A 23110-nucleotide genomic window follows, 5' to 3' on the forward strand; every position below is an offset into this window, starting at 1 on the left:
TTTTTAATACATAACTATCATTTTAGTTAAGTTTTGGTTACTCAACTATTTTTTATGCTTTTCATGCTGTATGATTTTGTATATATGTTTGGTATGGTCTTGCTTAGGGTCAGTGGCTAGTTCAAGATGAGCATATGTTCATCATGAAATTTGAATATTTTTTGATTAATTATTTTTGATTAATTGTTTAAACCTTAACATTGTATTTGTACTCACTTTATATAAAATTTTCGTATTATTATAGGTGCTCAAATAAGGTATAATTGCTGGAAAAATTGTGATAAATTGAAAACTTTAAGTCATATTTTCGAAGGGTAGAGATGGAGAATCGAATAATGAATTATTGATTCATATTATACTCCATTAGATATTGCAATGATACTCATACTCAAAAAGATTGATTTATGAATGAGAAATTGATGCTTAGAGTAGGTACATGTGAATTGTGTTGTGTAAGGAAAATGGAAAAATCTATATCATATATTAGTGGTAGTGGAATAACAAACATGATAATGATTTATATACACCAACCCACTTGTTAATTATTGAATGATTTATGTTGAAATTGTGCTTTGATGCAAGATGTAAATCTAATTTTGCCAAACTATTAGGGTTCGTTTAGTTTTAGTAAATATAAGTTATTATCATTTTTATTTTCTTAGAAAATAGAAAAAGTTGAAGAAAACATATTTGATTGTAAATTAAAAAATAATCTCTAAAAAATAAAAAAAATAAGTGAAAATATAAAAACATAAAAAAGATGTTTTCAGTATTTTCAATAAAATTGTTTTGGAAATTTAAAAAATAAGGAAACGTGATATATAGATTTTTTAACTTAACTTACACATGGTCAAATTAGTCTAACAATATTTTTTTATTTAATGGTATCTAAACCCTTAAACTTTTACAAAAATATATTTTATGAAAACAATATTTTTTATACCAAATATTTTTACTATTTTATTTTGGATTCAAGTTTTCATTTATATTAACCAAACATGTTTTCTAATTTTCAAAAAATTGAAAATGAAAACTATTTTATGAAAACAAAAATAGAAAATATTTTCTAGAACCAAACTGACGTGCATTTGCGCCAGTTGGACAATGTGTAAATTTGTCTTAAAGAAACTGTGTAACTACAAATTTCAACTATGTTTCTAGTTAATTAATCTATCGACATTCAGGTTCTTTACTCTCTAAATTGTATTTTTTATTTATTAATAAAATTTTTATTTTCTTTTTCGTCTCGGATTGTTATACTTATAATAATAATATAATGTTATCGTTTTGGATTTTGTTGGAGATGTACGAATGAAAGTTAGTTATTTTCAGCGTTTTTGTAGCATGGTTTTATCATTTTCCGGTGTCTGTTATCTTTACAGTTTTAAATATATTTAACTCTGTTTCGTAGCTTGTTCTCAACTTTTGAAGGACTTTTACACCATAGTTTTCAAGTATTTTAATTTTATTATTGTGTGCATAATTGTTCTTTTATCAGTGCTTAGTATTGGAAGGAGAGAAACCAACTTGCTTAATTGGAGATGCTTGTATTTGATGGGCTTGTTGTTCTATGTACTTACTTTTACCCACTCGTATGCACGTCGTAGCATTATTCAAATGTTGAGAGCCTTATCACCTTAGAGGATCAGCATTCAAACTCAGAATTTCCTTTTAAAGAATCCATTCTCCGATGCCGTACTACTCTGCCTCCGAAATAAGATAACCCCGATTGCGTCGTTCCACGAAAGCCTGTAATTTTCTTCTAATCCTATTGAATCAATTGGTCGACATCGCGGAACTACGAGAGAAGCTTCAGATGATTGAAACACTAGAAAATGAACTCCAATTCATGCGTAGTACAAAAATGAACTCCAATCCACGAAAGCCTGTAATTTTCTTCTAATCCACGAAAGCTTGTATTTAAGGCATGATTCTAATGTTATGAGCATTGATTAATATTTACGCATGTATGATAGTTGATATACAAAGATGAGCAACTATTTATTCTCAAGTGGGGGTAAGATTATACAGTTCCTGAAAACTAAGGTGAAAATAATTATAAATATTTTTTACCGTACTAATTATTTTCTTTGAGAAATTTGTAAAGATACAAGACATGTGTAATATTTGGAGAAATATGGAGCTGGTAAAGCTGAAATGAGAAGATTCTCCAAAATCAAATAGTTGTTAAATTCGATTTGATTTCCACAATCTTTTGAAGATAAGAAACCAAAATCCTAAAGATAAGGATCTTGTCACTATCAAATTATTGTTAGTAAATTAATTTTGTGACTAAACCATGTATATTCTTCATTTGACTTTAGAAGATTTAAAAGAGATGATGGTTCAGATGAAGAGATTGTCACGATGGATTTTGGGATCATGCTGATTAAAAATGATGATGCAAAGGCTGAAGTAGCATGCATGGTGAGGATGAATAAGTCTATTTGGAAATTATGATTCTACCTGCAAGGTCAGATTATTTAGACTTGTTTCCTGTTAATTCATGCCTTTTAAATACATGAATTAGATTGCATGAGCCTTTAAGATAGTCTTTAAAACTCAGTGGATACTATAAAATGAGATAAAACCGCTATTAAAGACTAAGGTAGTACTACTAAGGCTAAGGCAGTAGTTTGAGCCCAAAATTTATATGCTTAATAAGATACTAATGTGAGTAAAAGTATCAAGCATAATTATTTAAAGAGATCTTATTTAAAGAAAGAGAAAATTCACAAAAGATTTATTGGAAAGTAGTGTGATGAGTATGAAAGTGCATGTCTAGGATTGGTTCTATGAAGACTTGGTACTTAAGCGTGTCTAGTGCACCACCTCTCTTTCATAGAAACCTACCTGGTGCATTGTTCATTACTATGCTCACTATTCCAATACTATGACAAGATAAAAACTCTTAAAACTTAGTGCAGAAGTTAAAAGAGTAGAGATTAATTTGGTTTAGTGGAATACCAAATTTAGTCATAGTAAATAAAATATATGATGATCTCTTTAAGGCTAATATGTTGAATATCATGAATGAGAATATGATAGACACTATTGCTACTAAAAGTGTGTTGTAGCTATTAAATCTCTTTAAGTGATTTTCCTAAGTAGAGGAAAAAAAAGAGATTATCTATTTCAGAATTTGTGCTAAAATCTCTTGTTTTAAACTTGAGATCATTTTTCCTGATGTTAGGAAAAAATCGAAATTCATTTTGAATGAGAAAAACTCAAAAAATTTCATAATGGTTTATGCATTTTAATCTTATTGATTTGTAACTTCTCAAAACTTTGAGAATATAATTATGCGTAAACAAAACTTGAGTTTGTTAAAGTATAGTTTTATGGTTAAAACTCATAACAAACTTTACTCTAGTATGATTGAGTATTTGTTTACACGTTTTACAAGACACTTATGGATATCCTAAAATGTTAGAAATGTGGGAGTGTCTTAAAATGTAGATTAAATGCATAAACTCAAATAGAAAATATTATATCTACTTCTTCTAGTATTCCTGCTAGGTCTTCTCAAGAAATTGATTTCGAGCCTAGAAGAAGTAAAAGGCTATTTGGACCAAATTTTATCACTTCCTTTATTTATGAGATAAATGATTTAGACTCTATTTCTGATCATATAGCTTAAATATTATATGAGGATCCTAAAAAAGCTATAAGATCTATCAATGCTAGTTTCTAGAAAAGCGCTATTAATAATGAACTAGAATCGATAATGTCTAATCATACTTGGGATTAGTTGACTTGCCTAGAGGATTTAAATCAATTTGTAGCAAATGAATCTTCCGGAAGAAAATGAGACCAGATGGTTTGATCCAGTGGTACAAGGCAAGGCTAGTTGTCAATGGGTTCACTCAAAAGTTTGTTTTAGACTACTTTGATTCTTACTCTCCCGTTATGAACATCTCAACGATCCGTGCATTATTTGCACTAGCCTCCATTCATAAGTTGCGAGTACATCCAATGGATGTTAAGAATGCATTTCTAAATGGAGATCTAGATGAGAAGATCTATATGAGAACAATGGTACAAGAAATTTCATAAAACTATACTTAGTTTTGGTTTTGTTGTGAATGGTTCGGATGCTTGTGTGTATTCGAGGATGTTTGGTACTAATTACGTCATCATAAGTTTTGTATGTTGATGACATGTTGATTTTCAGTTCTAACATTGAGTCCATTAACAAAACAAACAATTTCTTGTCCACTAAATTTGAAATGACGGATCTGGGAGAAGTTGATGTAATCTTAGGAATCAAAATTACTGGAAATGGATTTTCTTTATGTCAAACACACTATCTTGAGAAAGTGTTAAAAAATTTGACAGTTTTGATGTCATCCCTGTTCGAATCCTTGTGACACTAGCATATATCTCTTTAAAAATAAAGGAAGTAGTGTTTCCCAAACAGAATATATTAAATTAATCGGAAGCTTAATGTTCTTAATGAACTATACTCAGCCTGATATTACTTATGTTGTGAATAGACTAAGTAGATATACTCATAATCCGAGTGGTGAACACTGAATTGCTCTTAGACGCTTACTAAAGTATCTTAAGGGTACTTTGTATTGGAAACTTGAGTTTGTTGGCTATCACTGGAAGGATATTGTGATGTCAATTGGGTTTCTGATAATGATGAGGTAAGCTCTACGAGTGGGTATGTTTTTACTTTAGATGGAGCAACAATCTCGTGGAAATCATCAAAGCAGACTTGTATTGCTCGTTCTACCATGGAGTCAGAGTTTATAGCTCTTGACCTAGCTGGGCAAGAAGCCGAGTGGCTCAGAAGCTTGTTAGCAAATATTTTGTTGTGGGGAAGACCGACTCCTCCGATTTCTTTGTTGTGTGATTTGCAAGCTGTGATATGTGTACAATGGTAAGAAAAGACACATTCGCATAAGACATGAATCAGTTAGACACTTAATAAAAAATAGAGTGCTCTCTTTAGAGTATGTGAAGTCGGAAAGGAACCTAGCAGATCCTTGGTCCTAGATTCGTCGAGGGGGATGGGTCTAAAGCCCATTGGTTGAGGAATTCATGGTGGATACCCAACTTAGTTATCTAAGTTCCATGTGGTCAAACGAAACCATGAAAAGACTCATAGTGCACATTCCTACTACCTATCCCTATGATGAATAATGTGCATGCCCAGGATGAGCTTAATTGCTCTTAATAAATTCATAGCCCAGGCTTTGGGTGGTCTTAGTGAGAAAGACTTGATGAATTTATCGATTTTGGCTGAATATCTATTCTTAATAAGTTCATAACCCAGAGTTGAGTGGGTAGTTCTAATCGCGAAGGACTAGATGAACTTACCGCTTGAGAGGATGAGTTTTATTAAACTCTTAATGAATTCAAACCCAAGAGTTTGAGAGTTCCTAATGAGAAAGACATATTGAATGAGAGTTCCTAGTGAGAAGGACATATTGAATTCACTGAATTTTGAGGCTGAATATTTATTCTTAATGACTTCTTATCCCAGAGTTTGGGTGGTTCATTAATAATGAACTTGAAGAAAGTCACCATACCCTTTGTGAGGTTGAGCTATTATAAAAGCTCTTAATTATTTCATAGCTCAGTTTGAGTGGTTTATGTTGATATAAACTTGATGAAATAACCTACGTAAATGAGAAGGATTAGCCACCTTCTATGAAAAACGTTTGGCCATTTTTCTAGTACACTTATTAGAATCCTGAGGAAAGAGGGCTAAACATATATATGCTTTTATATATATTCTTTGTAGACACATCGAGAACTTTGGTGGATGAAGGGGTTAGTTGTGTGTTATGAGTTTACCCCAATCTTAGAAAGTTCCAAACTAGTTTCACTTATCTAAGAGAAGGCTTGCTCATCATCACTATGTACTAGTTCCAGATACGTTCACTAGTGCTTAAGCAACTAATCTCGCTATTGCTCTTCTCATGTTTTAACTTCATTGCTCTCATCTTTACGAAAGAATTCTTTCGCATTAGTGGGGGAATGTTGGTAATGCTCAATTTGTAACAGTCTTTTAAAGGATTTTAATTCTATGTTTAATAGAATTAAATTGTGATTTGGAAGTGACTATTTTGCCCTCACTATTTAGCCTATAAATAGAGGACAATTTCATTCACTTTGATACATCCCAAGCAAAACATTTGCTTTGACACACTCCTCTATAGTGAGTGTTGTTTGAGTTGAGAGAAGAGCAATACCACCAAAGTTCACTCCAGTTTTCGGGTGTACGAATTCTTGGAGATCCGTGTTAACCTCGGGGGAACGGTCCGCCTACTGCAGCGATTACACACATCGGGGCGAATTTATTTCTAAGGCAGTGGATTACCACGACACGGTTATCATTCTGATTGATTATTTTATTTAATATTTTCCAGTCAGTGCTAATGCCTTGTTTAGCAGCAGTCTATTTTACCAACAATTTAGAAACGAATTCCATATATTGCAATCATGACAACACCTTTGAGTAAACTAATCCCCGATCTTTCCAAGCTCGATGCACTTGATGGAAAGAATTATAGAAGGTGGTCCTAAAGAATCCTGATATTCTTCGAGCAGCTTGATCTTGACTACGTGCTGCTCAAGCCACCACCTACTATGCCGCCAAACCCAGCTGCCAGTAATGATGCGGATGTGGTCCTCAATGATGATGCCTTAGCAATTGTCGCCGTCGCTCTCGCTATCTACGAGAAATACGAGAAAGACAACAAGACGGTGCGAGGACATCTGCTCAGTCACATGTCAAATAAACTATTTGATATGTTCCTTAGAGAAAGGAGTGCCAAGGCAATATGGGACACTCTCGACAAAAAGTATGGTGCGGACGATGCGGGCATCAAGAAGTATGTTGTTGGCGAATGGCTCAAATTCCAGATGACAGACGACAAGCCAATAATGGATCAAGTCCATGACTATGAGAACTTAGTCGCTGAAATCATCGCTGAAGGGATGCAAATGTGTGAGGTGCTGCAAGCCAATGTACTCATTGAGAAGCTGCCCAAGTCCTGATCCGACTACCGCAACTCTCTTAAGCATAAGAAGAGAGAAATTTCTCTTGAAGAACTTGTGGGCCATATGAAGATTGAAGAAGCCAACCGTTTAAAAGATAAGCTTACTAATTCTATGAGTAATTTATCTTTTAAAGCTAACTTGGTTGAGTCTAAATTTAAGAAGATCATGAAACGTGGGAATCAAGACAAGAAGACGAAACCACAGAAGGCTACCAACTTCAAGAAGTCAGGAAAGGCCAAACCGGAAGGAAAGACGTTCAAGTTTTATGTCTGCAGTTTACCCGGCCACAAAGCTTACCAATGCCAACACCGCTCAGACCGCCAGAATGACAACAAGCCACAGATGCACGTTGTAGAAGAAGATGATGAGATCATTGCTGCGGTGGTCTCAGAAGTTAATCTGGTGGAGAACACTTCAAAATGGGTAGTTGACACTGGCGCTTTGAAGCATTTCTGCGCAAGGAAGGAGTTTTTCACCGAGTTCGAGGACGGGAACACTGGTGAACGTGTGTACATGTGGAACTCTAGCAGTTCTGAAGTGCTAGGCAAAGGCAAGGTTTTACTCAAGCTGACTTCAGGTAAAACTCTGGCTTTAAATAATGTTCTGTATGTACATGCCTTGCGTAGAAATTTGATAAGTGGTGGGATTCTGAATAAGGCATGCATTAAGTTAGTTTTTGAGGCAGATAAACTTGTACTTTCCCGAAATGGTGATTATGTAGGGAAAGGGTTTTTAAGCAATGGTTTATTTGTCATAGAAACTCAATTTAATGAAAATAAAGCTACCACTTCTGCTTATATTGTTGAATCCATTGATATGTGGCATGCTAGATTAGGACATGTGAATATTCATGCTTTAAAGAAATTAATGAATATGAATGTTCTGCCTAAACTAGACACAACTAGCTTTAACAAATGTGAGATTTGTGTAGAAGCTAAGCATACTAGACCTCACTTTAAGACTGTTTCTAATAGAAAGACTGAACTGTTAGAACTCATTCATACTGATCTAGCAGATTTTAGAAACACTGAAAGTAAAAGAGGAAAACACTACTACATAACTTTTGTAGATGATTATTCAAGATATACAAAATTTTATCTCCTAAGAACTAAAGATGAAGCTGAAAACTTCTTTCTTATTTATAAGGCAGAAGTAGAAAATCAGTTAGATAGGAGAATTAAACGAGTTAGATATGATAGAGGTGGTGAATATGGATCTAATTTCTTAAAAGATATTTGTGAAAAGAATGGCATAATTCATGAAACTTCAGCCCCCTATTTTTCTCAACAGAATGGTATAGCTGAAAGGAAAAATAGAACTTTAAAAGAGATGATGAATTCTTTACTAATAAGTTTAGGGTTATCTGATAACATGTGGGGGGAAGCCATTCCATCGGCAACTCATATCTTGAATCGAGTTCCTCATAAGAAATTAGATTATACCCCATATGAATTGTGGAAAGGATACGCTCCTAATTTACAATACCTGAAAGTGTGGGGGTGTCTGGCCAAAGTGGGTTTTCCAGACTTTAAGAAGTCCACCATCGGACCTAAAATTGTTGATGCAGTGTTTATAGGGTATGCTACGAATGGTGCTGCATACAAATTCATGCTTTTACAAGATTATTCTATTTGTGAGTCAAGGGATGCTGTTTTCTTTGAAAATAATTTTCCTTTAAAGGAACCGAGAATGAATATTGAAACACAAATAGAATATATTCCATCCACTTCTTCTAGTAATCCTGCTAGGTCTTCTGAACAAATTGATTTCGAGCCTAGAAGAAGTAAAAGGCAAAGAGTTGAAACCTCTTTTGGACCAGACTTTATTACTTCATTTATTTATGAGATAAATGATTTAAACTCCATTTCAGATCCTATAGCTCAAATTTTTCTATTAGATGAGGATCCTAAAACTTTTGAAGAAGCTATAAGATCTATCGATGCTAGTTTTTGGAAAAGCGTTGTTAGTGATGAACTAGAATCGATAATGTCTAATCATACTTGGGAATTAGTTGACTTGCATAAGGGATTCAAACCAATCTCCAACAAATGGGTCTTCCGAAAGAAACTAAGGCCAGATGGTTCGATTCAGCAGTACAAGGCAAGGTTAGTCGTCAAAGGGTTCACTCAAAGGTTTGGTTTAGACTACTTTGATACATATTCTTCCGTTACAAAAATCTCAACGATTTGTGCATTATTTGCACTAGCCTCTATTCATAAGTTGCAGGTACATCAAATGGATGTTAAGACTGCTTTCTTGAATAGAGATCTAGATGAGGAGATTTACATGGAGCAACCACTAGGTTTTGAAGCACCTGGTATGGAAGGCAAAGTCTGTAGACTCAAAAAGTCACTCTATGGACTTAAGCAGGCTCCTAAATAGTGGTATGAGAAATTTCATAAAACTATTCTTAGTTTTGGTTTTGTTGTGAATGGTTCGGATGCTTGTGTGTATTCGAAGATGTTTGGCACTGAATGTGTTATCATAAGTCTTTATGTTGATGACATATTGATTTTTAGTTCTAACATTGAGTCCATTAACAAAGTTAAAAATTTATTGTCCACTAAGTTTGAGATGATAGATTTGGGAGAAGTAGATGTAATCTTAGGAGTCAAAGTTACCAAAACTGAGAAGAGATTTTCTTTATGTCAAGCACATTATATAGAGAAAGTGCTAAAGAAATTTGACAGTTTTGATGTCGTCCCTGTTCGAACTCTTTATGACCCTAGCATACATCTAGTTAAGAATAAAGGAAGTAGTGTTTCCCAAACTGAATATGCTAAGTTAATCGGAAGCTTAATGTTCTTAATGAACTATACTCGGTTTGATATTGCTTATGCTGTGAGTAGACTGAGTAGATATACTCATAATCCGAGTGGTGAGCACTGGATTGCTCTTAAACGCTTACTGAAGTATCTTAAGGGTACTTTGGATTGGAAACTTGAGTTTGTTGGCTTTCCTGCGGTACTGGAAGGATATTGTGATGCCAACTGGGTTTCTTCTAATGATGAGGTAAGCTCTACGAGCGGGTATGTTTTTACTTTGGGTGGAGCAGCAATCTCGTGGAAATCATCAAAGCAGACTTGTATTGCTCGTTCTACTATGAAGTCAGAGTTTATAGCTCTTGACCTAGCTGGGCAAGAAGCCGAGTGGCTCAGAAGTTTGTTAGCAGATATTCCGTTGTGGGGAAGACCGACTCCTCCAGTTTCATTATTGTGTGATTCACAAGCTGCGATATGTGTGGCTAAGAACCAAATTTACAATGGTAAGAAAAGACACATTCGTATAAGACATGAGTCAGTGAGACACTTAATAAAGAATGGACTGTTCTCTTTAGAGTATGTGAAGTTGGAAAGAAACCTAGCAGATCCACTTACCAACACTCATTTTATCTGGTTATTTTCCCATGTTCATAAGATTAACTTGCGATCAAAATCCAATTAGTTTATAGATTGGAAGAATGTCCTTTGAAATTTATATTCCTCGGTCGCTCTTACTATTTGTTCGCCCTCATTGTCACACAGGGGGGCCGAATCTGTCTTAGAAAACTGTATAAACATGCCTTAACTACTCTGTTCATTCGATTCCATGATTACCGATAAGTAGACGATTTCTTAACACCGATTTTCATTGGATGTAGGTCTGAATGGACTTTTACACACATTGCCTTGATGGAGAATTCAATGCTCATGTCGAGTATTTTAACGTTGGAATTGGAGTGGTACTTCTATTCAAGAATCCTACAAATTCATCAGTTCATGATGGATCCGAAGGGAATTACATTCGGAACTTCCCCGAGAAAACGCAGATAGCAGACTGTCTTTAAGAGATACCTCAACACCTCCATTTTCGTATCTCCAAAGATTCCAGTTCACACTCCTTTCTTCATATTCTGTGCAGCCCCCTTAAGATAAGCCATCGGATCGGATTGACACTTCTCCATCTCTTCCATAATAGAGTCCACCTCAGACAATAAGCTCCTCGAGAAATTCATCATCTTTATAGCCGAAAATAGTTTATGAGAATTGCCTTGCATTCGATGTTCTCACCAGGATTTTATAAACAATCTAGCATATGCTTCAACAATTAGATCATTACGCTTTTCTCAAGCCATAACCAGGCTCATATGTGCATTCATCTGAGACTTCTCAACAACTTTAGTGGCATTTAAAATCATGTATGCAAATCCGATAAATTTTTAAAAGTTGTTCACATAAGAATCTAACATTTATAGTGTCGAATTTCGAATCCACTCAAATAACCTAATTGCTCAAATAACAAAAAGATAAAATGTTACGGAAGGAAGAGTATGGATGAATAACGATGAGGTGATGATGCTACGGATTCTTCCACCACCACTCGTGTTATCAAGGTGAATGAGCACGGAAAAGTTATGGAGTTGTATCATTTCAAACATGAACACAATTTGGTGGTAGAAGACAACATCAAAGGGGACATTAACAGAACTTGCAACAGGTGCATGCTGTCTATCTTGATTCCATTTCATGATCGTTCAAAGTGTTATTACATCCTTTACAAAACTTTTGCTGAATTATCCAAAATCCCAAACTATAGTCCTAAACTATATATTTCCAGCATTGGTGCTGGAAACAAACAAAAGGTTATGTCACTGGTTAGTATAAGATTAATGGCGTTTAAAAAGGCGCAACTGAGGCGCACCTAAGCGCTAAGGCGAGGCAAGGGTGAAACGCCTAATTAGGTCTAGGCGAGGCAATTTCATTGAAGCGCAGCAAGGCGCTGAGGCACAGAAAGGCGCCGCTTCTTCAATTTCCTTTGTTCTTTTTGTCTGTTTTTATTTTTTTTTAGTATGTTTTACGTACTAACTGGTATATCAACAACAAAAAAGAGTGAAAAAATGAAATGTTAGTGGAGAAAAGAGTAAAACATGGTGGGAGTGATTAGAAATTTTCATGGGGGTTACTTTACCTTATATAATTACTGTTTATCTTGATGTTTGAAAGGGAGAGAAACAAAGGAGGGTGACTAGAGTTAGGTTTGAGTGAGTTTAGTTCTCTTCCATCGTTTGCCTCTTCCACTGCTTGCCTCTATTGAAAATTCTAGGTGCTGACTAGAGAAGAAAATTTAAAGTGCTGAGTGCTGACTAGAGAACAAATGTAGAAGCTCAAAGATTCCAGAGGCTAGCGAAGAGGAAGATAATGGTATATAAAATGAGTTTTGAGATGATACAACGAATATCATCTACAGCTGTTACCAAGGGAATTAATGGTAGAGTCATTTTATATTAAATGACCTTTGAGATGATACAATGGATCTCATCCATAGTTGTTGCCAAGGCAATTAATAGTAGAGTTAGCGGCACATTCTCCAAGTCAAACATGCTGTTAAAAGTTTCAAAGTTTGGCAACCAACTTTGGAAAATGTTTTTTCAAAGTTTGGTAAATGTTTCTTTGAAAAATGTTTTCAAAGTTTGGTAAAATTTTGGTAGATGTTTGTTGAAAATAGGAATGGGTAAATTCACTTTAGTCATTGCACTTTATGGTATTTTCAAAGATTAGTCCCTAAGTTTCTACTATAAATACCCTTACCCATTTAGCTTCAAAATCATCCCAAAACATTTCTTTCTTCCTATACTAGAGAGCTTTCTTGTGAGTAGTGAGTGTTTTGTAAACACCTGTAAATTTTCTCTCTTAGTAAAAGATCTGCAGCAGCCCGGAGACGTAAGCACAATTGGCTGAACTCCATTATCAATTTTCAGGTATTATTTTTCCGCTTTTATTTCGCATTCTCACTAATCTGGTTATAGGGAAATTACCTGTACTCGGTTTATTTTACTAACAACTGGTAATCAGAGCTTTTGGTTGTGAATTTTGTCAAATTTTCTGCGATGTTACTATTCATTACTATTCACGTGAATAGTGAATTTCGTGAATAGTGAAATTCGGTCGGCGATACGAGTTTGTCGACGGTGGTGTTCTAATACACGGTGATTCGCAAGAATTGTCAGAAACGATCCAAACGAAGCCAGATTCGAGTGGGAGCGATGGCTGCAGACGAAGGGAAGGTGAAAATTGAAAAGTTCGATGGTGCGGACTTTGGTTTTTGGAAGATGCAAATTGAAGATTTTTTGTACCAGAAAAATCTATATCAACCTCTCTCAAGAAAGCAACCAGAGGGCATGAAGGATGAAGATTGGGCTCTTCTCGACAGACAAGCCCTCGGAGTTATCCGACTGACGTTATCTCGCAATGTTGCTTTTAACATAGCAAAGGAAAAGACCACGGCGGGTCTTATGGCGGCTCTCTCCAGTATGTACGAGAAGCCATCGACCTCAAATAAAGTTCATTTAATAAGACGATTATTCAATTTGCGGATGGCGGAAGGGGCATCGGTGGCACAACACCTAAATGAACTCAACACAATCACAACCCAGTTGAGTTCAGTGGAAATTGAGTTCGATGATGAAGTTCGAGCTTTAATTCTCTTATCATCTCTACCAGACAGTTGGAATGCTACTGTTACAGCAGTCAGCAGTTCGTCGGGAAACAGCAAATTAAAATTCGACGATGTTCGGGATCTGGTATTGAGTGAAGAAATTCGACGAAGAGAATCGGGTGAAGCATCAACCTCCTCAGCCTTGCACACCGAGTCTAGAGGGAGAACTTCAGAAAGAAATTCAAATCGTGGCAGATCAAAATCCAGAAGGGGCAAATCAAGAACAGGAAATAAAGATTTTACCTGTTATAATTGCGGCAAGAAGGGTCACTTCAAAAGAGATTGTCGAGCACTGAAGAAAGATACCGGTGCACAGGAATCTGCCAACGTGACAGAGGAGACAGGTGATGCCATGATTCTATGCGTCAACAGTCCGATTGAATCATGGATCTTGGATTCAGGGGCATCTTTCACTCCACCCCATACCAAGAAATCATGGAGAACTATGTCATGGTGATTTTGGGAAGGTTCATCTTGCTGATGATGAAACCTTAAAGATCGTCGGAAAAGGAGACATCCGACTAAAGTTGCCAAACCAGACCACCTGGAAGCTGACAGGAGTGAGACATATTCCTGGCCTCAAAGAAATCTGATTTCTGTTGGACAGCTTGATGGAGAAGGATATAGCACAACCTTTTCAGGCTGTGAATGGAAGATTACCAAAGGAGCACTCGTCATTGCTCGTGGTAAGAAGACTGGTACTCTCTATGTAACCTCAAATTTAGAGAATATCATTGCAGTAGCAGATGCTGATGGAAAATCAAACCTATGGCACCAAAGGCTTGGCCATATGAGCGAGAAAGGAATGAAGATACTTCTGTCAAAAGGGAAGCTGCCGGATCTAAAGAATGTAGATGTCGGACTATGCGAGGATTGCATCTTTGGCAAACAAAAGAAAGTCAGTTTTGCAAAGATTGGCAAGACACCCAAGGCAAAGGTTAGAGTTGGTTCATACTGATGTATGGGGACCATCCCCAGTTCCATCTCTTGCAGGCTCACTATATTATGTCACCTTCATCGATGATTCAACAAGGAAGGTGTGGGTTTTTTTTGAAGAAGAATCAGAAGTCTTTGATACCTTCAGAAAATGGAAGGCCATGGTGGAAAATGAGACTGGTTTGAAAGTCAAGCGGTTGAGGTCTGACAATGGAAGAGAGTACAGAGACAGTAGTTTCAGAGATTTTTGCGCAAACAATGGGATCAAGAAGGAGACAACAGTTCCCATTACACCGCAACAAAATGGCGTAGCAGAGCGCATGAAAGAACTCTGAATGAACGTGCCAGAAGCATGAGGATACATGCCGGATTGCCCAAATTTCTATGGGCTGAAGCTATCAACACTGCAGCTTACCTGATCAACCGTGGGCCCTCAGTTCCTTTGGATGGCGGAATACCCAGAGGAAGCTTGGAGCAAGAAAGAAATAAACCTTTCACACTTAAGAGTGTTTGGTTGTATTTTTGTACATATAAACTCTGCTGAAAGAAGTAAACTTGATGCCAAGTCCAACAAATGCGTCTTTGTTGGTTACGGTGGTGATGAGTTCGGTTACCGGTTTTGGGACTACGAAAATCGAAAGATCATCAGAAGCAGAGACGTCATTTTCAATGAAAATGTGATGTACAAAGATAGGTCAACCGCATAATCAAGTAATACCGAAGCTGAAACAAAGGAATTTGCTGAGTTCGAGGAGATTTCTGGAAATGATGTTCAGATCAATCCTGAAGCAGTTCAAGAAGAACCACACACACCAGAACTGAGACGCTCCTCCAGAATTCCTAAACCAACCCAACGGTATTCGCCTTCTTTGCACTATTTGTTGCTGACTGACAATGGTGAACCAGAGTACTATGATGAAGCAATGCAGGTGGAGGATTCAGTCAAGTGGGAGTCTTCAATGAAAGATGAGATGGACTCACTTATGTCAAATCAGACGTGGGAATTAGCTGAATTACCACCAGGTAAGAAAGCGCTCCATAACAAGTGGATTTACAGGATCAAAGAAGAACATGATGGGAGAAAACGCTACAAAGCAAGATTAGTTGTCAAAGGTTTTCAGCAAAAAGAAGGTATTAACTACAATGAAATTTTCTCTCAGTCGTAAAACTGTCTACATCAGACTGGTGTTGAAAATTGTAGCTGCGGAGAATTTACATCTTGAGCAGTTAGATGTAAAGACAGCTTTCCTTCATGGTGATTTGGAGGAAGAGATCTATATGAGGCAGCCAGAAGGCTTCATAGAGGCAGGCAATAAAAACCTGGTATGCAGGTTGAAGAAGAGCTTGTATGGTTTAAAACAAGCTCCTAGACAGTGGTACAAGAAGTTCGATAATTTCATGAGTAGCAGTGGTTTTACCAGATGCCAAGCAGATCATTGTTGCTACATCAAGAGGTTCGACAATAGTTTCATTATTTTATTGTTGTACGTTGATGACATGCTCGTTGCAGGCTCAAACATGCAAGAGATCATAAAACTTGAAGCAAAAATTGTCGAAGCAGTTTGCTATGAAGGATGGGCGCTGCAAAGCAGTTCTTGGGATGAGGATCAAGAGAGACAAAGTCGGGGACTTTGATGTTATCACAGGCTGAGTACATCAACAAAGTACTCTCCAGGTTCAACATGCAAGAGCTAAACCAGTAAGTACACCTTTAAGTGTTCATTTCAAACTCTCCAAAGACCAATCACCAAAGACGGAGGAAGAACGTGCACACATGGTGAAGGTGCCGTATGCCTCAGCAATTGGAAGTCTGATGTATGCCATGGTTTGTACCAGACCAGATTGCTCATGCAGTGGGAGCTGTTAGCAGGTACATGAATAATCCGGGCAAGGTACACTGGGAAGCAGTCAAATGGATCCTCAGATATCTTCGGGGTACCACAAAAAGCACTTTGTTTCAAAGGTGGAGATATGATCTGACAGGCTATGTAGATGCTGACTTAGCCGAAAATGTTGACATCAGAAGGAGCACTACAGGGTATGTCTATACTCTAGGAGGAACTGCAGTGAGTTGGGTTTCTCAACTACAGATAGTTGCTCTCCACAACTGAAGCAGAATATGTTGCTATTATGGAAGCCAGCAAGGAGATGGTTTGGCTCCAAAGTTTCTTGGAAGAGTTAGGCAAGAAACAAGAAAACAATATTTTGTATTGCGACAGTCAAAGTGCTATCCATCTAGCAAAGAATCCGTCTTTTCATTCCAGGACAAAGCACATACAATTGAGATATCATTTTATCCGGTCTCTTCTGGAAGATGGGATTTTGAAACTTGAGAAGATTAGTGGAGCTCAAAATCCGGCAGACATGTTGACAAAGACGGTGACTACGGACAAACTGAAGTTGTGTTCAGCTTCAGTTGGCATGCTAGAATAACAAGACCAGACATGCTGCTACATTGATCGAGGTGTGAAGACATATTAAAATCAGTCTTCAAGTGGGAGATTGTTAAAAGTTTCAAAGTTTGGCAACCAACTTTGGAAAATGTTTTTTCAAAGTTTGGTAAATGTTTCTTTGAAAAATGTTTTCAAAATTTGGTAAAATTTTGGTAGATGTTTGTTGAAAATAGGAATGGGTAAATTCACTTTAGTCATTGCACTTTATGGTATTTTCAAAGATTAGTCCCTAAGTTTCTACTATAAATACCCTTACCCATTTAGCTTCAAAATCATCCCAAAAAATTTCTTTCTTCCTATACTAGAGAGCTTTCTTGTAGTAGTGAGTGTTTTGTAAACACCTGTAAATTTTCTCTCTTAGTAAAAGATCTGCAGCAGCCCGGAGACGTAAGCACAATTGGCTGAACTCCGTTATCAATTTTCGGGTATTATTTTCCCGCTTTTATTTCGCATTCTCACTAATCTGGTTATAGGGAAATTACATGTACTCGGTTTATTTTCCTAACACATGCATGAATCCAGCTGGTTGCGGAAGAGTTAAATGAACGGTGGCAGCAAACACAATTAGATTTAGCAAAACTAGCATATAAAGTAAAGAAATGCAGGCCATTATAAGATTTTTGGCCTGCTAACTTCTCAACAGCCTCTTCCACCAAAAACATACCATATATGTCGTATGATCTTGAGGAAGGGACAAGCAATGGTGAAAGAACAGGAGCTTAAGTTTTTTAGGAGCGAACCAATGAGTAATTGGATGAATATACTCTAGAAATATATAAACTTTTTAGCGTAAGATAGATTTCAGTGATTTTTGTTTTTATTTCTAAAAGTGCGCCTTACCAGGCCCATATGTGCATTCATCTGAGGCTTCTCAACAACTTTAGTGGCATTTAAAATTACGTATGCGAATTCGATTAACTTTTAAAAGTTATCCAAATAAGAATCTAACATTTATAGTGTCAAATTTTCAATCCACTCAAATAAAAGGATAAAATGCTACGGAAGGAAGAGCATGGAATAATTAAGATGGGGTGATGATCCTACGGATTCTTACACCACGTGTTATCAAGGTGAACGAGCACGGTGAAATTATGGAGTAGTATCATTTCAAATATGAACACAATTTGGGGGTAGAAGGCAACATCAAAGGGGACATTGACAGAGCTTGCGACCGGTACATGTTGTCTATCTCGACTCCATTTCATTATTGTTCCATGTGCGATTTCTTCCTTTACAAAACTTTTGCTGAATTATCCAAAATAAAACTTCACTTGTTCCGACTGCCCGCTGTCACCCTTGAAGCCCATGATTGCAAATAGTGTCATTGTGTCGTCGCTTATTACCTAAGGTGTGCCACAGTTCCTTATCATCACCAGTTGTTCGGGATTTCCATAGCACCAGCACAAACTGAGAAAAACAATTAACCAGTCACTCTCCAAACTGTTTAAGCGTATGGGCAGAAGAATAAGACATGTTCAATTGTGCCTTCTACTTCTCTGCATCTCGTACAAATGGTTTAGATAGATGCTCCTTATCTTTGTTCAGCCCTCCCTATCTTTGAGCCATATATTATATAGTCTAATCCTAACAACTACAACACGTTGAACTTTCCAAGTGGTCTAAATGAAAGATTTAGTAAAGAATGAGTTCATAAAGATAACGAAGAAAGCAGGTCACAATGGTAAAGGAATACAGATTATTATAATATCAAAATAGACCTTAATGTTTATAAGCACATCAACTAAGACTGGGAAATACACTTTAACACTCACACAGCTCTTAAGAAAATCAATGAAAATGGTTATGACCGAGTTTATTCACATTCACAACTATCGTTACACTACAACCCAACATTTTTAAATCAAGATCGATTTAGTAGATTGTAAGAGTAGATCCACATACCAGGTGGCAGTGCATAAATCTGCAGAAAAGCCCTTACCGACCATTTCCCCAAGGAGTTGGGTTGCCTTTGGTAGAGCTGTTTTGGAAAAACCCCTGGATCATTACATTATAAGAGATTCTATCAAGCAAACATCATTATCTCCATGCTCCTAAACAACTGGTGTGCTTCATCTGGCAATCCCTCTTTACATAATCCATTAATCATTGTATTATATGCGCAAACATCAGGTTTTACACCGTTGGCAGATAGTTCATCAAACAATTCCTTCGCAACTCTAATATGCCCAGACTTGTACGCGCCATCAATCAGGATATTATAAAGACAGTATCGAGTTCCAATCCATTATTCCGCATTGCCTGAAAAATTTTGAAGTCCTCCTTAAGTTTACCGCTTTTCCAAAACCATCCAACAAAATCAAACAGTGACTCGACATGGAACTAGTCCAGAAGCAAGCATCTCCCTTAAAAGTTCACATGCGGCAGAAACTCTCCTTAACTGACACATACTTGCATTAGAATGTTATATGTGACCGTATTCGGGGTTGGTCATGTTCGAGATATTTCATGAAAAAGGTCTGAGCTTGAAATCAGCAGTGCTCCAAAGAGAGAATGCCAAAGATGAATCTTAGAAAGAGAGGATGGATTTTGCCCTTTCGAAACAAACTCACTATAAGTACAAAAATGTCCCTTGACTATAATGTGTTGTTTAAATGAGTCTCTTTATTATAAAAAATTACAAAATGATCATTCAAATATAGGGTATTACTTTGTTGAGTCAATTGACTATTGAAAGTTACAAAATAATCTTCCAACTATAGGACGATGTTTTTTTAATCTCCTGACTATTAAAAGTTACAAAATAGTCATCAGACTATTCATAAGATTCAAACTTGTCATTTTCTGTTAAAAAATTATTTGATGTATGAGTTGGACATTAACCTAGTGTCTGAGATATAATAAAATTTGAACTCAAAATCTCAAAAGATTGTACAACTCAAATAGTTTTGGGATCAAATTTTATCATATCTCAGTCAACAAGTTAACATCTAGCTTAAAGGACTGTCATTTTTTAACTCAAAATGATGAGTTTGGAACATAAGAATAGTCGAGTGATCATTTTATAATTTTTAATAGTCGAGAAACTCAACAAAGTAATATCCTATAGTCAGTTGTGTGTATATGTAACAACCCGAGAAAAAAATTAAATCGGTGTAATTTGGTGAAATTTAGTGACTAAAATAAAATTTATGAAAATTTATAGGTCATTTTAGAAGTTGAAGGAAATTTAGGGACCAAGCCTTGAATTCCTCCAAAGAGTGTCGGCAGCATTGTTTTAAAAGCGTTTCTGATTTCAAAAATCAAAAAAATCAGAAACAAGTTTTGCTTATATTTCCTTTCTCCCGCACATCTACTTTCAAGCTCGATTTCAACGCCGTCCGACTTCCAATTGTCAAATTGAAACTACCATCGTGTTCATCGTCGACCCGTGATCAAAACCCAGTAAACCAATTATAGCGAAACGCTGCCAAACGACGTGAATTTCGAGTCAAAGTCTCGATGTTTTTTTAGCACCACCGCTGGGAAAATCTTAAATTCATCTTCGATCGTTGATCGGTTTTTGACACCTCCCGCACTATCGTGTTCCTGGTGTCGTTCTGAGTCCGACGGTGTCGTCCTTGTCTCCGTAGGCGGCGGCGCGTGTGGGAGGTGGAGCAGTCAAAGATTCGGTCGAGTTGAAATCGAGCTCTCCACCGTTCAAAAATTTGAACCGAGGTTGGTAAGTAACTCAAAATCGCTTAAAAGAATTTTTAGAATTTTTTTCATGAATTATTGGAGACCAGACGACGCCTCACGCGCCCCTACGCGCCGGGGCGACGTGTGGGGGAGCTTCGAACTGGTTGATTTCATGTTGACCGGCTTGACCGGTCCAAACCGGTATGACCGGTCTGACCCGAACCGTTGACCGACCCGACCCGTTGACCCGACCCAGTGACATTATGGGAATTTTTGTGAAAAAGGTGATATTCTGGGGAATATTTTGAAAAATGTGACATTCTGGGAAATATTTTGAAAAAGTTGACATTATGGGAATTATTTTGAACAATGTGACATGCTGGGAATTATTTAAAAAAGGTGATATTTTGGGAATTTTTGAATATGGACTATTAAACCCCTTTGACCATAACTTTGACCGACTTTAAACGGCCATTAAACGACATTTGATTTTGTTCGAGTATACCTATTCTGATATTTTTCGACGTGCCGAATCTGTTTCACCAAATTCGAACCCGAAGGCTTCCAAATCATCAGTCAAACCCGTTGACTTTGATTTTGACTAAGAATTTGAATTTTCGAAAAGTCATACTTTATGTTTTTCGACGTCCTGATTCCGATTCCGCAATCCGTATGGTTAAATTCAGACTCGAAATCCTCCAAATTGATAGTCAAATCCAGAAAATGCTTATATACTTAAGAATTTTAGCTTTGATCAATTAAGTAAGTCTTGGAGTTAATAAATTATTATTGTTTGAAGGTACAAGAGACTCTCCGGATCGTTCGACAGTTCGACCAGCTTCTAGATAGTTAAACCACGTGTGCCAATTCACCCGTAAACCCGTAAATTTTATGATTTCAGAAATTAATTTTGTTACACATTAATAATATAATGTTATTATGGATTAGGTTCGAAAACAGTAGCAAAGCGTGGCGAGACCAGCAATGACTAGATCTACTATTTGAACCTATTGTCGAGGTGTGTTCCCTGTGTACTACATGATTTATGTTTTGAATATGGTAAATTGAAAGCTATGATTTAAGTTTTATTAATCCACCTATTTACTGGTGATGGTTTATGGAATATGACTGATATATTATTGGTTTTCATTGGTATATGATAATATTGAATATGGAATTATGGAATTATGTTTACTGCATAAATAGTATTTTTGAAATACTGATTTTGGGTTGGATTGCATTACAGAGGTATAGCTTTGATCAAGCTGGTAAACTTTATGGACCTAATGTGACTCTTGGTAGGTCCACGGGCCTCAAGATGCTTCATTAGATTGGCTTCTTTTGCTGTGTGCTTAGGATAAGCCCTACGGACTTACGGACTTAAGGATACAGGCTCGAAAGCCTATTCTTAGGTTGACTACCTTTTTGCTGAGTGCTTAAGGTAAGCCCTATGGACGCAGTTCTGGGGAATTGCGGATGGTGTACAGGAGAAGGATTTTAAATTACGAGTTTCAAAAGTTAAACTTCATTATGATTTGATGATGAAATTATGAACTATTACTCATTTACTGTATCTACTATGATTTTATTGTACTATTGGGACACACTGAGCCTAGCTCACTTTTCGAAAATGTTTTCCCATTTCAGATACTGTTGGTTAGATACACCTGATTGAGCGCTTGGAGGATCAACATATCTCTTGAAGTATATCATATTGTAATGTTTTATCTTTTAAGTTGACACTATTTTGGTAACATGACCCTTATTTTAAAGTATTGAATTTTATAATGATTTCTCCTTTGCTATTTATATTTGGGTTATCGTAAATTTAGATTTTTAAGATATGTTTAAATTAATTTGTTTTTCTTTATTATATTTATAAGATGTATTTTTATAGTATAAATTATTATAGTTTCATAAACGTCATTTATAATGTGATTTTACCTTGATTGAATAATGGTTTCAGAACAATATCTTTAAGAATTATGAATATGATTCACTAGACTTAGTCGAAACGCATAGACCGAGTCTAGGGGTTACAATATAATTGTTCTTTTATCAGTGCTTAGTATTGGAAGGAGAGAAACCAAGTTGCTTAATTGGTGATGCTTGTATTTGATAGGCTTCTTGTTCTTTGTGCTTACTTTTACCCACTCGTATGCATGTCGTAGCATTATTCAAATGTTGAGAGCCTATCACCTTGGAGGATCAGCATTCAAACTCGATTATCCTTTTAAAGAATCCATTCTCCGATGCCGTACTACTCTGCCTCCGAAACTCCGAAAGCAAAAGCCTGTAATTTTCTTCTAATTATATTGAATCAATAGTCGACGTCGTGAAATCTACGACAAAAGCTTCAGACGATGAGAACACTAGAAAAAGAACTTGAACTCATGCAACGACAGAGAGTCGCATCCGAACAAAAGCAGATGTGGCTCAAGTCTTGTTCGTATGTTAGTTACTTTCCTGTTTATTGTTCGTATAATTGTGTCCGTGTATAAAATTAGCGAAGTCTTGACGCTGATTACTGTTTGTATTGTAACATGTAGAGTTGTACAGAGCGACATTTTCCACAAGCAGATGTAGCTCAAGTA

The 23110-nt window shown here is 36.4% G+C and overlaps 1 long non-coding RNA gene across 1 annotated transcript; it reads right to left on the minus strand.

The window, feature by feature from the left end:
• Positions 1-4482: 4482 nt before the first annotated feature.
• Positions 4483-21032, minus strand: LOC120177243. The gene is made up of 4 exons (XR_005521394.1): positions 21022-21032; positions 17276-17281; positions 14188-14196; positions 4483-4607 (listed from the first exon to the last, which is right to left on the minus strand). It is a non-coding gene; the product is annotated as an uncharacterized LOC120177243 (long non-coding RNA).
• Between the last annotated feature and the right edge of the window lie 2078 nt (positions 21033-23110).

The sequence above is a fragment of the Hibiscus syriacus genome, unplaced genomic scaffold (assembly GCF_006381635.1).
Source record: "Hibiscus syriacus cultivar Baekdansim isolate YM2019G1 unplaced genomic scaffold, ASM638163v2 tig00112285_pilon, whole genome shotgun sequence".
In the NCBI taxonomy this organism is placed as follows: domain Eukaryota; kingdom Viridiplantae; phylum Streptophyta; class Magnoliopsida; order Malvales; family Malvaceae; genus Hibiscus; species Hibiscus syriacus.